This window comes from Peromyscus leucopus, chromosome X (assembly GCF_004664715.2).
Source record: "Peromyscus leucopus breed LL Stock chromosome X, UCI_PerLeu_2.1, whole genome shotgun sequence".
Classification (NCBI taxonomy): domain Eukaryota; kingdom Metazoa; phylum Chordata; class Mammalia; order Rodentia; family Cricetidae; genus Peromyscus; species Peromyscus leucopus.
Genome location: NC_051083.1, coordinates 134,339,005 through 134,351,802, shown reverse-complemented (window position 1 = coordinate 134,351,802; position 12,798 = coordinate 134,339,005). Strand labels below are relative to the sequence as shown.

The 12,798-nt window shown below is 41.3% G+C and overlaps 1 pseudogene; it reads right to left on the bottom strand.

Moving 5' to 3' along the window:
• Positions 1 to 1,469: 1,469 nt before the first annotated feature.
• LOC114689509 lies at positions 1,470 to 2,319 on the bottom strand (annotated as a pseudogene).
• Positions 2,320 to 12,798: the final 10,479 nt, after the last annotated feature.

The following is a 12,798-nucleotide window of genomic DNA, read 5'->3' as shown; positions in this document are numbered from 1 at the left end:
TCACACTGAGGACCAAATTTCCTGCACACAATGTAGATGTTGATTCCTGTCTGCCATATCCATCTGCTATCCAAAAGGAACTGTTTATGGGACCAGAGAGGTAGCTCAATGGTTAAAAGAGCATACTTTAATTCCAGAGGAATTAGATTCAATTCCTAGCACCCACAGCAGGTGGGTTATAACTGCTTGTAACTTCAGCTTCAGGAGCATCTGACACCTTGAGCCTCCTAGTGCATTGGCACTGACATGCACAGATCCCCACATGTACACATAATTACTCAGAATAAAATAAAAACTAAAAACCCAACAAACCCCAAAAGAACTGTTCTGAAAACAGAAAAGAAACTGCTCAGAATGGAAACATTTACTTCTCAGGCCTAAATCACAGCATGAAATAATTCGTTTGGTCTAAGAGGACACCTCATTTTCTTGATATGGCTACTGCTAATGTACTTGACCATTTACGGCAAGCAGATCCAGCTTTTCCTAGTATTACCCCATGAATACAGGACCTTGCAAACAACAGGTCTTCAATAAATCAGCCAGTAAGCAGGGTGGTTTATTTATTTGTATTGTAATTTTATTAAAAAGAACTTGCAAATAAAAAACATCATATACTGAAATAACCAGATCCAAAGTCTATACATCATAGTGAGCTTCTCTATAATTCTGAAGCTGTGGAACATCACACTGGGTAACTTATTAGGATATAATTCCTCATACAATTTCAAAAATCCATGCACATTTAGATCTACACATGTAAATTAATTTTACAGAGGAACAGATTTTGTTGAAGGGGAAAATAAGAATTAACCATTTGTTTCATTTTTCTCTATTTTTTGACATTGGATATATTACTAAATTCTTTCACAATTCAAATTAAATTCCTATTTCAATGTTATTACAGACCACAAAATAAGATGGAAGGCTTTGTATAAAATAGCAAAAGAAGGGTAGGTGTGGTGGCACAGGTCTTTAATCCTGGCACTCAGGAGGAAGAGGCAGGTGGATATCTGTTGAATTCAAGGCCAGCTTGGCCTACATGGAGAATTCCAGACCAGCTAGGGCTACACAGTGTAACCCTACTGCAGAAAGCAGTACTTAGATTCTGAAGCACACTAAATCCTTCAATTAAGAGAAACAAGATTTGAAAAATACCAAAAAATAAAAGTTCCAAGTTACCCTTATAAAACAAGGAGGAAAAAAAAAAAAGACGGCATTCATTTACTTTCACTAGCTGTCTTTACTACTTAAAACAGTGACTGCCACCTTCAAACACAGTGAAGACTCATCTGAGACTTCATTCAGAAAGCTCCTAAATGTGGCACTAGAACTTGTATTGGCTGTGAAGTATGCCATTTGTGGTGGCAACTCTAAACAAAATTCCCTGTTCTCTCAAAGACACTAAATGCAGTCATTGGAAGGATCTGGAATCACTTAGTTCATCCTGCTGATCTGAGCCAAAAATTCTAAGACATCCACACTTGTGGTTTCAGCATGGGCCCTTGGACCCCATAGGAATTCATAGTGAGGGGGATCACTGTCAGGCACTGGATTGTATTCCAGATACTCTTCCTGTACAAAAGTTTCAATGAAAAGCTTCTTGACATTCCCAGCTACATAGTGATTTTCCATGGGACTTAGTCCCATCATATTTAGTGCTTGCCAGATCACATTCTCACTGATGCGGTTGCCATGCATGCAGATGACACCTAGGGCAATTATTAGAAGGCCTGTTTTGGGCATGCCTTGGCCATTAGTAAGCATCCCATCGTAAGTGATTCCCAGAGCAATGACAAGGTCATAGGTGTGGACCACAGAGTCCACCTCTGTCACGTCAATGCCAAAGACCAGCTTCAAACTCTCAGAGGCCTCATTAAAGATCCTATTGTAGTGCTGCTCATCATCTTCTACAATCTTTTCTATAATTTCTGCCTTGTTGGTCAGCTCCTTCAATCTATACTTGAGGATCAGGAACTGAACCAAATAAGCCACCTTTGCACTTAGTGCATGGTGCAATACCATGGGGCCTTCCAGCTCCCCTATTTGGTTGCCAGAGGCCTCATCAGATAGGGATATTAGAATGGAGGCCATGACAGTGGGAGGAGATATGGCTCATTGAGGACTCTGATGAAATTTTGGTATCCCACCAGCAGGTGTCTTCCTGGGGATGGTTGGGCTAGTGGAAGAGGAGGACTTGTCATTGGACTCTTCTCCCTCAGCCACAGAGAGATTATAACTCATACGGCCCTGTTCTTCTCTTGGGGCCTGAGATTCTCCCTGAAAGTTGCAATACCACCTCTTCTGACCATGAGACATAATGTTCTTGAAGCTAGCAGGTAGGAGGATGGGCAGGAAAACAGTGATACAGACTCAGACCTGGGGCAAGAAGAGAGCAGTGTGAGAATACTTTGCTGACAGTTACACCTCTGAAACCTCTCAAAATGGCCTGCTGCAGTTTTTCTCTTAGGTGGTACTGTATGGCCACAGGGGAACCTGTAGCATGAATCTTAAAGGTACTTATTAATAAAATCAAACCTGAGGCCAGTTATTGGGGTGAATGCTGGAAGATCAGAAAAGCAGAACAAGCCACAGCTACCTCACCTCACCAGCTCCTCGGCTGATCCTGTTTTCTCAGACTGGAAGCCTCTGTGTCCTCATCCAAATAGATCTCAGCTGAACTGCTGTTCAAAAGCCTGAATGCTTAACCAGCTAAAAGCTGCTAGTTCCTGGTCCTCATGCGTTATATATCTTTTTTGCTTTCTGCCACCACTCCCTGGGATTAAAGGCTCACTTTCTGGGATTAAAGGCATGAGTCACCATGCTTGGCTGTATCCTTGAACAGATGGATTTCTGCCTCTGGAATGCTAGGATTAAAGGCATATGCTCCCACTGCCTATCCTCTATGTTTAATATTGTGGCTGTTCTGTTCTCTGACCCCAGATAAGTTTATTAGCATGTACAATATTACTCCTGTAAGAGATATAGAGGCATCCCAGAGCTGCACAGTGTGAAAATACTAGGTGCCTGGCCCTGATAGGAGAGGAGAGCTGGACTCTGGGTAGTTCCTCTGCTGTCTCATATGGTACATTCTTCAGTCACTGTTTGCACTGTCAGGGTCTGGACCCCACCTCTATTCTGGCCTGAGGCCAACTTCTTGCAATGAAATTCCACAGCTTTGAGATGGGACAAGGCAGCGAGGGAGCCTTGTATCCAGCTACCCTTTCCCAGGGTGACAGGAAGAGGTAACACACTTTACTAGGGTCTATGTGTATCAGGAAGTAGAGCCTGTTTCATACATACCTTGATAAATTGCAAGGATTGAACTGCTTCCCCTAATGAGCTGAACCCATCTTCTTTAACGTGAAGATGTATTTCTGTGAGAAAGAAGAAAAAGGAAGTGAGGGGAGGTAATCCACCTACAGTCCCTAGGTTTTCCCACAGCCAACAGAAACACTAGGCCCCATGTGTTTGGGTGATGGGACTGTCTCAGTCCTCACCTTGAGTTCTGACACAACTGGAATCTTTTGTCTGATGACCTGAGTCAAGATCGTCTTGATAAGGCCTTCAGTTCTCTGAGACCAATGACCTAGAAACAGACAGAGGGCTTAGACTGGTGATGCTGCCCAGGACTGTGGGGATGATGGTGACAAGGATTGCAGTGCAGACTTCTGTGGGGACCCTGTCTGTGCCATAGACTGGAGTTACCTCAATCAGCCCTTGGTGTCTTTGACTCTTGCCAGATCCTTTAATACCTGTGCCTAGCTGAGATCACCCACTGAATTTAAATTCCTCATTTTCCCCTCAAATCCTGACAACTCTCAGGAGAAGCAAACAGATAGCCATATCTCTTCAGCCCTGCATGGGATCTTCAGGGTTGCCTACCTGATCTGGACTCATCTCTGCTCATATAGGGTTCCCTAAATCCACCAGAAGTTTATTTATCTGATGTGTCTTTTCTGACATCTCCCCTTTATAGCAGACCTCATCTCCCCAGAGATTCTGCACAACCCTCATTTTTCCCTGACACCCCATAGGCTAAAGTGAAGGTGCACTGCATGTGGTTACTCTTCCCAGAGACTACCAAGGCTGACAAGAGGGTGGAGGTAACCATGTCCTCTCAAGTGTGAGCTCCCCACTGTTGTCCTCCATTTCCTACCTTTAGTCTTCTTAAGACCTGGACCCTTCCCTCTGCTTAGGTAGTATTCTTTGTAGTAAAATCTCCAAATTCTCTCAGACCTAGATACAGAAGTCAGAAATCACTTGCTTATTAGGGTCTATCTGGGCTCAGGGCAAGGGTATAGTTGGTCTCCATCCACGGTACTCTCAGTTCTTCCTAAATATTCATCTTGACTTCCATCAGTGTCTGGGACCCTTACTCTGCTGACCCGAAGCCCTACTTCTACCCACAAAGCCTCTCAGACCTTTCAGACCAAGATGTGGAAAACAGGCATTACTTTATTGGTCACTGTGGTGGTAATCTAATTATACTGAAATGTGATTTTGATTGTATGGTTAATAAATAAAGTTGCCCGGGGGGTCAGAGCTATTAGAGCCATAGCAAGAGTGTGGCAGTGGTGGCACACGCTTTTAATCCTAGCATTCCAGAGATAGAAATCCCTCTGGATCTCTGTGAGTTCAAGGCCACATTGGAAATAGCCAAGCATGGTGGTGACACACTCCTTTAATCCCAGAAAACCAGCCTTTAATCCCAGGGAGTGGTGATAGAAAGCAAAAAGATATATAAGGCGTGAGGACCAGAAACTAGAAGCATTTGGCTGGTTAAGCTTTCAGGCTTTGGAGCAACACAGTTCAGCTGAGAGCTATTGGGATGAGGACACAGAAGCTTCCAGTCTGAGGAAACAGGACCAGCTGAGGAACTGGTGAGGTGAGATAGCTGTGGCTTGTTCTGTCTCTTTAAATAGACGAACAGACAGGAAATAGGGCTCTGATTCGGGAGGCTGGGACACCGCAGGCAGAAGGGTGAGATTTTGGCTCTGAGCTCTGACCTCTCGGCTTTCTCTTTTGCATTGTTTCTGTGTTTCTTATTTAATAAGAGTTGGATACATCAATAGGTCACCTCACTCCCTGGGCTGACCATACGACCAGGCTTCCGTGGGACCCTTCTTGTATTAGAATTCTCCACCTCATAATATGGACCTTTTCCCTTCTGACCATGACAATTCCTTCATTTCTGATACCCAATACAAAATCTTGGGAATTCCACATCTGGCCATAGATCCTGAGCCTCCCAGAGTTAACAGCGAGGGCATAATGGGATACTTTGGTGGCACTTTATCATCCCTTGCAGTCTTCCCTATGACTCCTAGATTATTCTGGACACCAACATCTGGTGATCTCAGTCTGCTGCCCCCAGACCATGGCTCTGACTCCAGTGGACTCCTGAGAAAGAAGGAGGGGTGGGGGGAAGGGAGCTGGGGATCCAAGTATCTCCCCTAAAAAGCCTATTTCCCTATGGTTCAGGGCTGGCAACAGGGTCAAGGATGAAACCATCCTTGAAGGTTACTTGGAATTTCCCTATATTTGGCCTAGAGCTTCCCAAATCTGTCCTTGGGATCTTCCTGTGACCTCTCACAGAGCTATGCCCACCTCAGAACAGGACTGTGAGTGCCAAAATCTACTGAAGTGGAGGATTAACAAGACAGCCCCTGTATGGTGCAGGGCTGAAAACAGAAGCAGAGTCAGATCATTCTTGTGGGGAGTATCTCCATCAGGGGGAAACTTCTAAATGTATCTCCAAGGTCTCACCAAGTTCCCTAACAGTTCCCTCAGAACACAGTTCCAAATTCCAGAGTTCATTGTGGCAAAATGAAGATGTGGAAGAGGTCATTCCAACAAGGTGTCACCATTTGGTGTAGGGTGAACAAAAGTGGTACAAATGGATTGTTTGAGGTTTGGCTATCAGGACTGGGGCATCTCCATTCTACCTTCAGAACCTCTCAGAATCCTGCCGTAAACCCCTGGGTCCTCTTTGCTGTATGAACTTTAGAACATGGCTCTGAATTCCAAAGTCTGCTAAAGCAGGTAGAGGGTATTAATTCTCATTTGAACAAAGTGAGGTTTGTTATGGTGCAGGACAGATAAGAGCTGGGGTTAGACTTTTTGGAGATATTATAGGACTGGGGCATCCTCAATCTATCCTCAAGGTCTTACCATACTTCACAAAGCCTGGCTCTCAAAAGAAAATGTTTCCTAAACTAAGTGTAATCTCAGTACTCAAGAGGCCAACCTGATCTATACAGAATTTCAGGATAGCTTTGGCTACATAGTGGGGACCATCTCAGAACAAAAGGAAATAAACCAACCAAAAAAAAAAGAACCTGTCTCAGCTAGGCAGTGGTGGCACATGCCTTTAATCCCAGCACTCGGGAGGCAGAGACAGGTGGATCTCTGAGTTTGAGGCCAGCCTGGTCTACAAAGTGAGTTCCAGGAGAGCCAGGACCACACAGAGAAACCCTGTCTCAAAAAAAAAAAAAGACCCTGTCTGAAAAACTCAAAACAATAAAAAAGATAAAGTCTCTGATTATATTGGCATATACACACATACCCATAAACAAAAACAAATCTAACAACAAAAAAGACAAAAATATAACTACTCTGGATTCTGATGAGAGACTAGAGGTAGTGGTGAGGTAGAGGTTACCACTGGATTATATGGGGTGGGGTGTATCCCTCTGTCAGGTCTGGGGTCTTAACGTGTCTCCTCACATATCCTGGCCCACAGAAAATGTTTCTTCTTTTTCTTTTCTTTTTTTTGAGACAGGGTTTCTCCATGTAGCCCTGGCTGTCCTGGAACTTGCTCTGTAGAACAGGTTTCTTAAACTGGGCATGATGGCACACACCTTTATTCCCAGAACTCAGGAGGCAGGGACGGATGAATCTCTATGAGTCTGAGGCCAGTCTGGTCTACACAGTAAGTTCTAGGACAGCCAGGGCTGTTACACAGCCAAACTCTGTCTTGAAAAACCAAAAATAAGTGGGTTGGTAGGGTGGTGGTAGTGGTGGCACATGCCTGTAATCTCAATATTAAGGAGGCTGGAGCAGATGGCACTTCAAAGCTGATTTGGTCTACACAGTAAGTTTTGGGGCAGTCTGGGTTATGTAGAGAGTATCCTGTCCTAAAAACTAATCAAACCAAACCAAACCAAACAAGGCACTGAAGAGATGGATCACCGGAGCACTTGCTCTTCTTGCAGAGTACTAGAGTTTGGTTCTCAGCTCTTGCCTGGAATGCTGATAATATGTTATATAAACTGGACATGCAGGACCCATAGGAAGGTGACCACTGAACGATGCAAAGTGAGATGGTTCTTCAGGTTCCTCCTTTACAGAGAAGACTACCATACATTCTACAGGACACAGGGAGAAGTGAGTGAGAAACTCAAGACCTATTGGCTGAAGATAGATGCCCCAAAACTACAGAGAAATTTTGGATGACTATCCAGGCAAGCAGCTGTCTCTTTCATTTCCAGAATTTTCTAAGTTGCTTACAGTGCACTTCCTGTTTACTTAGGGAATATTACATCCTTCTGGGGTCTTTGATGTAGTTGAAGACTAAATAGTTATAATCAAAATTTTCCTTGGCTATGATAAGAGATAAATTACATATGAAACTTTAGACTCACAAATATAGGGTAGATGAAAGAATATTTTCTCTGAATTTGTCACATGCAAATGGACTAGACATTGCTGATGTATTATTGCTTATATATATTGTATATAGCTATTGTACTTATTGTATATTTTTTCTTATAATAGTTATAACTTTCTTATTTTTAATTGAACTGGGACTATTAGAAGACCAATAGTGTTAAATCTGTAGAGAAAAGCAGAAACAAACATTTAGGAAGACATAAAATTTTTTAGATAATATATACCCATACGCCGTTTTACTGTTTCTTGGGATAGATGATTTGTCCCTTTTCTTCAGTGGTCTCATTTGTCCAGTGTTCTTCAGATTCCTTAACTTTCATTCTCCTAAAAGACAAAAACAAAAACCTTTTCCCAAGACTAATTTTGGGGATGTTCCTTTTTGGCAAGTTATTATCTGATTAAATGAAAAGGCATGTGTTACTGATACAAGATAGTTTAAATTGGATGCTCATGCTGGTTGATGAACTATCACCTCCTCTAAATAAGAGGTTTCTTCTGTTCAAATCAAACCTTTATCAATTTTGATGGTACCCACAGCTTATCTTCTCCTGTAGAAACAAAAGCAAAACCTTGTCCCCAATGTAATACATATCCTGGTTTCCATTATGAGGTCAGCATATCCTTAAAGTGTATAGGCTGATTTAATTCTGTAGTTTTTTCTATTATCCAATGTCTCTCTGGAGCTGTTGTTCCTTTCTCATTGGCATTCAGAAAATTCAAAGTTAGAAGAGCATTATGCAGTCTATTTCTGGGGGTTTTTGTTACCCATTTCTGTTTATTTAGCATATCCTTTAGAGTTCTTTTTGATCTTTCTATAACTGCTTGACCTGTAGGATTATGTGGTATACCTGTAATATGCTTTATATTGTAATAAGCAAAAAAACTGTTTCATTTAAACAGACACATATGATGGAACATTGTCAGTTTTAATTTGTGTAGGTTCACCCATGATGGCCATAACTTCTAGCAAATGAGTGATTACAGAATCAGCTTTTTCAGAACTCAAAGCAGTTGCCCATTGAAATCCTGAATAAGTATCGGTGTGGTGTACATATTTCAATTTTCCAAATTCTGCAAAGTGAAACACGTCCATCTGTCAGATTTCATTCCTCTGAGTACCCTTTGGGTTACATCCTACTGGTAATGACGTTTGCTTGTAGAAGGAACAAGAAGGACATCTCTTTACTATTTCTTTGGCTTGTTGCCAAGTTATGGAAAAATCCTTTTTTAAACCTTTACTATTGACATGATGTTTTTTATGAAATTCTGAGGCCTCCAGCACATTTCCTATCAATAATTTATCAATCTCATCATTGCCTTGTGCTAGAAGGCCTGGCAGACCAGTATGGGATCGTATGTGAGTTATAAAGGATGACTCCTTTTCCTGATTGCATCTTGTAATTGAATAAATAGTGAAGTTAATTCCGAAGCATCAGGGATAAATTCTGCAGTCTCAATATGTAACACCACACTTTCAGCATACTGAGAGTCAGTTGCTATGTTGAGAGGTTCTGAAAAATCCATTAATACCAACAGAATAGCATACAATTCTGATTTTTGAACTGAATAATACAGACTTTGAACCACTTTACTTAAATTTTCTGATTTGTAACCTGCCTTTCCTTCTTTGTTGGCATCTGTATAAAATGTACGAACTCCAGATATGGGTTTTTCCTGTACAATTCCAGGCAAGATCCAATCAGCTGTCTTTATAAGATCAATTCTATGGCTTTTAGGATATTTGCTGCTAATTTCTCCCAAAAAATTACTGCAAGCTCTTTGCCAAGGTTCACTTTCTGTCCATAATTTTTCAATGTCCTCCTTAGTTAATAGTACGACTATTTCTGCTGGGTCTATTCCTGCTAATTGACGAAGTCTCAATTTTCCTTTGCAAATCAAGTCAGAGATTTTTTTCCACATAAGTTTTTAATTTTTTATTTGGTTTATTTGGTAAAAATATCCATTCCAATATAATATCTTCCCTCTGCATTAATATTCCAGTAGGAGAACACCTAGAACGTAAAATAACCAAAATGCAATCCAGCTTTGGATCAATACAATCCATGTACCCTTCATGCACTTTCTTTTCTACCAAGGCCAATTCTTTCTCAGCTTCAGGTGATAATCCTCTTGGACTATTTAAGTCCTTGTCACCTTCTAAGGTTTTGAACAAATTAGTCAGTTCATCATTTTTTACCCCAACAATAGTTCGTAGATGAGAAATATCTCCAAATAATCTTTGAAAGTCATTAGGAGTCTGTAGTCTATCTCTCCGAATTTGCACCTTTTGGGGTCTAATTTTTTGTAGCTCTATTTTATATCCTAAATAATTAATAGAATCTCCTCTTTGTATCTTTTCAGGAGCAATTTGTAATCCCCAGCAAGGCAAATTTTCTTTACTTCTTCAAACATTCTTTCTAAAGTATCTGCATGTTGCCAGAGTTTTTCTGCCTTGCCCACAGTCAGGACAAATCCTTGTCACCCGCCATTCCCACAGCTGCTCAGACCCAACCAAGCAAACACAGAGACTTATATTGCATACAAACTGTATGGCCGTGGCAGGCTTCTTGCTAACTTTTCTTATATCTTAAAGTAACCCATTTCTACAAATCTATACCTTGCCACGTGGCTCGTGGCTTACCAGCATCTTCACATGCTTCTTGTGCTGGCGGCATCTGGCAGTCAGTCCTTCTGCCTTCCTGTCCTTTTATTTCTCCTCTCTGTTAGTCCCGCCTATCCTTCCTGCCTAGCCACAGCCGATCAGGTTTTATTTATTGATCAATCAGAACAACTTGACATACAGACCATCCCCCAGCACAGCCAAGTGCAGACCATCTCAGACACCTGCACTCAGGCCCATGGTCCTAATCATCCTCTATGCGGACCTGCTGGGTAACGCCACAAAGAACCCAAGAAGGGCTTCCACAGGACATACAGAACATCCCACAGCATCTGCATTTGAGTCAGCTAGTAAAATATCATCCATATAATGATAAATTATAGATTTAGGAATTTTTTTTTACGTATCAATTCCAATGGTGGTTGTACAAAATATTGGCACAGAGTTGGGCTATTCAACATTCCCTGTGGGAGGACTGTCCATTGAAATCTTTTAACCGGTTGAAAATTATTATAAGTAGGCACTGTGAAAGCAAATCTTTCTCTGTCTTTTTCTTGTAAGGGTATTGAAAAGAAACAGTCTTTTAAATCAATAACTATGAGAGACCATCCTTTTGGTAACAGAGTAGGCAAAGGCATCCCAGATTGTAGAGAGCCCATTGGCTGAATTACTTTGTTAATTGCTCTAAGGTCTGTTATCATTCTTCATTTACCAGATTTCTTTTTAATAACAAATACAGAAGAATTCCAAGGGCTGGTTGAATCTTCAATATGCTGAGCATTTAACTGTTCTTCTACCAGCTCTTCTAAAGCCTGGAGTTTCTCTGTTGTTAAAGGCCATTGCTGGACCCATACAGACTTGTCTGTTAACCATTTTAAAGGTAGAGCTGTTGGTGTCTTTGGAAGATCTTCCGTTGTTATGTCCTGTTCTTGTATAATATGGATGGCTGGTGACCACTCATTAGAACAATAACTTCTAATATTTCTCTCAGTAACATGTGCTAGTTTATGATTTGTTTCTGAGATTGGAGGGATGTTAATCTGAGTATTCCATTGTTGCAACAAGTCTCGACCCCACAGGTTCATAGCTATGTTAGCCACATATGGTTTTAATTTTCCTCTCTGTCCTTCTGGACCTATACATTCGAGCCATCTTGCACTCTGTTTCACCTGAGATAATGTCCCAATTCCTAACAGTTGAACATTTACCTCCTGAGGAGGCCAAGTTGGATGCCAAAATTCTGGTGCAATTATGGTAATGTCCACACCTGTGTGTACCAGACCAGACAACAAAACACCATTTATGTTTATTGTTAATTTTGGCCTTTGTTCATTAATAGAAGTTTGCCAAAAAAAATCTTTATGTTTTCTCCTGAATTTTCTATTCTCTGTTTCATCATCCTGACCAGCATGATTTATTCCAATAGGCATTTGGTTATTTAATCGCTCAGAGCAGGCAGGGATTTCCTCTATGGCTGCAGGAAAGGTTTGAACTGGATTTGCTATAGGGGCCTGCATGAGGCCCCTCTGGGAGTTTCCCGAAGACTGAGGCAAAGGATTACCCTGTCTGTCCTTTGTTGATCTACATTCGTTGGTCCAGTGTTTTTCCTTACCACATCTTCTGCATACTCCAGAAGGAAGGGGCATTCTGTTGCCATTGTTCCTTGAAGAAACATTGTTTCTAGGAATGACCTGTTTACAGTCCCTTTTCAAATGTCCTTGCTTTCCACATCCAAAACATCTAACATTCCTCAAACCTTTTGAAATTGCTTCTCCTACCCACATATCATCATGGTCATGAGCCTCAACATTAACTGTGTCTCTAATCCAATCTTCCAAAGGTGCAGATCTTGCCTTTAATGGCCTGATTATTCTTTTGCATGCTGCATTCGCATTCTCAAAGGCCAAAGATTCAATTATTGCCTTACTAGCTTCTGAATCCAAGACCATTCTCTTTACAGCTGAAGCCAGTCTTTGTAAAAAATCTGTAAAAGATTCTATTGGGCCTTGCATAACCTATGTAAATGACTCAGATTTTTTTCCTGGTTCCTCAACTCTGTCTCATGCATTCAAGGCTGCCGCTCGACATAAAATTAGGGTTTGGACATCATATAAACACTGTTTTTACTGAAGCATATTGGCCTTCTCCAATAAGCTGATCCTGGCAAACTTGTATTCCTTTATCCCTCCATTGTTTTTCTATGTTTTTAGCCTCATCCTTGAACCACGTTAGAAATTGAAATCTCTGACTGGGTTCCAGAACAGCTTGTGCAAGGTCCCGCCAGTCCTGTGGTACAATCCTATTACATGTTGACCAAGAGTTTAATATTTGCTTTACATATGGGGAATTCATGTCATAAGATACTACTGCCTCCTTAAACCTTTTGAAATCCAACATTTCAATTGGAGCCCAAATATTTTGTGTAGTCATTTGATCAGGCATCTGCTGTACGGTTACAGGATAAATTAAGGGTGACTGTGTGAAAACAAGCTTTCTTTCTGTAA